This window comes from Alexandromys fortis, unplaced genomic scaffold (assembly GCF_014885135.2).
Source record: "Alexandromys fortis isolate MF-2015 unplaced genomic scaffold, M_Fortis_MF-2015_v1.1 scaffold_13, whole genome shotgun sequence".
Classification (NCBI taxonomy): Eukaryota; Metazoa; Chordata; class Mammalia; order Rodentia; family Cricetidae; genus Alexandromys; species Alexandromys fortis.
In genome coordinates this window covers 17,131,641-17,134,737 of record NW_026067908.1, presented here as the reverse complement: position 1 = coordinate 17,134,737, position 3,097 = coordinate 17,131,641, and the positions used below count along the sequence as shown (strand labels likewise).

Below are 3,097 nucleotides of genomic sequence, written 5' to 3'. Positions count from 1 at the left end.
AATAAATAAATAAATAAATAAATATAAAAACAGAAAAAGAAACTTGCAGTAAAAGATACACATATATTACATAATATATATGTGTACATGTATATATATTATAATAAATATTATTTGAAAGACTAAAGGATCCCTAGATATCACCTAAGCTAGTTGATTCTCAAACCTGATTAAACATCAGAACCCCAAGACAACACCAACACCAAGGCCTCTGCTCCTGCAGAGATTCTCAATTCGTTTTGGGTATATGACCTAGGCATCAGTAGTTGTGCATTTTACTTGATTGTAATATGCATCCAGATTTTGGAAACATGATTCTAAGCTGGATCTCTCGGTAAATGATGTGGCAAAAGTCCAGAGAGGTAAGGCAGCCTACTGAAACGCAAACTAAATCTTTAGTACAGGAAGAAAAACAAAAACACAGGACAACTTATTCCCAGGCCAGGGCTCTTGATAACATCAGGCAATGTGTCACATGCTCACACAAATGTCATCACTGGCAAAGAACCGAGGATGGCACCGTAAGTCATAAACTCAGTAACTGATCATCTCCCTGAGAATTTTGGTCTTTCGGTCTCCGGTCCAGTTGAAGACTTTTAAATGGGTATTCTGAAAAGGTGAGTGGGTAGGGAACATGAAGAAACTGCTGCTGCCGTACCCACAGCAGATGTTCAGACGTTTCAGGGTGGTGAGGGACCCGGGGGAGGGTGCTGAGCAGCGGCATGAGGTACGGTGTGATAAATGAAGCTGTCTTTTTCCCATTACTGGGACATAGCAAGTTTCAAGAAACAAATCAGAAACCTGGAATGATTAATTGTGTGGTCTACATTGAGTCTTGTAGTGTTTGTCTATGAATCCCTTTGCTCTGCAGAACAGACATGCCAGATGCAGAGAAACACTGGGCTATGACGAACCTCTAGAATCCGTGGTTGCCCAGATCAAAAAGAACGAACCATAATTTTGCTTTCAGGTGAGCTCTAGGCGGGGGATCAGTTGTACTGAGAATATGGATATGGAGGAATAAGAGCAAAAGAGTCTTCTTTAACCTCAAGCATTACAAGTTCTATCCTAATGTCTATGGCTTTGCTGCTTCTTCTCACAGACCTACCAATCATCAACAGGAAGTAAAACACTCTAAGGGCATATTAGCGGCAATGTAATGTATTCCTACTCAGATTCGGCTGATCTATCCACCACAGGGAAGTTTGGGCTCAGCACTCTATTGAAAGCATAAATGTCACGTGTGTGTTTTCTAGGTCCAAATCATGTTGTTTTCTACTTTCTTCCTTATCAACATTGAATACGTTAGCTTTGTGTTTTTCTAGTTGTCCTACTTTTCAAATAAGGCTGAGTATGTATACTTCTCCCACCTGTACTGTAGGAGACATGGACATCAGATGCCCGAGGCCACTGAAGAGAAGACATCGTTAAAGACGTTAGAAAGACAGATGCCCGTTGTTCTTTAAACTATTTTTAAAAATACCAAAATGATGCTGTTTACAGGCAAATGACTACTTCACTTGCCCATATTTGTTGACCCTCTCCTAATGCTGATAGGGTCCACTAATGTTTCGCTTGCCTATTTTGTTCAATTGTAGAAGCAATGTGACTTGATCTCTTTAGATGCAAATAACAGCCCCGTTGTTAACTAATTACAATCCTGGAAACGTTATTTACTCTCTCTATGCTTCATCTATTTTTAAAAGCAAGAAGAAAACAATACCTTGCTTTCAGGGTTGTGAGAGCAAATGGCAGAATGCAGAGGGCAGGCTGTAACACGCGTCTATAATGAGGTATAACTGACGCGGACGTACCTATATCCTGAAGGTAGCAAAACTGCTCTCCGTTTTAAATATTGTCTAGTTCTTTCAGCAGTCAGAAAGGCATTTCTACAGATTAGTCTGAATATTTTTAATCTGTTCCGTTTTGCCATATTTCTTCATTTCGAGCGAAGCTAAATGACAAGCCATCATCTCCAAATGGCTTTAGGGAATGCATGATCTAAAATAGATTCATGTGGATGTAAATATTTGCAAAATATCAAGGGCAAAACTGAAACTTCTTTTAGTCACATCAGAGGGAAAAAGAAACAATCAGATTCAAATTCTCTGAAATCAAAGCAGGGGAAAAAAAAGGACACAGATCTATGTAAAACAACACAGACGTCAAGCATTTCCAAATTTATGTCTTAAAAAAGATCCATGCATTAAATGACTCTGGTATATCTAGTCTCTAAAAAGTGAACGAGTTTAAATTAAGTTGCCCTTCCTGAAGCTGCCTGAAGTAGGCTTTTGTTACCAACAGGGGACTGCCAGTATTTCTGAAAGCAGAAGATAAATGTATACAGGGTGTCATTCCTATTTCTAAAGTACGCTAAACTTGTAGTGCCCTGTGCTGGGTTCTGGGAATCAAGCAAGAAAACAAAGATGCTGCACACGCAGTTTATTAGAGAAGCGTTCCTGAGAGGATGGGGAAGCGCTATCTAACAAAGGAGAGAGAAGGACCAAAGAAGGCAAATCAGCAGGAAAAGCTTGTCCCAAGTAGGGCTTTGGGCTGGTCCTCTGTGAAGATCCTGGAGGGTTAGTTATGGGCCCAAAAAGAAGCAAGGGACAAAAGCTTCACCTGCTGGGGTGAGATGTGAGCTGCCAGTTACTTCCTGCTCTTTAGAATAATCCTCCAAGAAGAAGACCGGGTGTTGGCCCCTCGGAAGTAGAAACCTAGCCAAGCAGGGGGGGGGGGGCAGCAGACGCCTTCAATCCCAGCACTCAGGAGGCAGAGGCAAGTGGATCTCTGTGAGTTCAAGGCCAGCCTGGTCTACATGAGCTAGTTCTAGGATAGGTTCCAAAAGCTACAGAGAAACCCTGTCTCAAAAAAAAATAAATAAATAAATAAAAGAAAAAGAAAAAAAAAGCAGAAATAAGATATTTAAAGCATTTAGCATTATACGTTTCAAAGTGTGCATCTAGGCAAATCTGGAGGATTGCTACTATTTTATTATGAATGTTAGTCTTAAAATTTTAAGTACAACTGCAGTTCCTTAGATTAGTCACCTACTATATGGTGGCTTTTGCTTTGCTTTGCTTCTTTCTTTTTTTTT

At 40.1% G+C, this 3,097-nt stretch overlaps 1 pseudogene; it reads left to right on the top strand.

Moving 5' to 3' along the window:
• The window catches only part of LOC126497978 (60S ribosomal protein L8-like), a 64,010-nt pseudogene that overhangs the window by 947 nt on the left and 59,966 nt on the right, over nt 1–3,097 (top strand).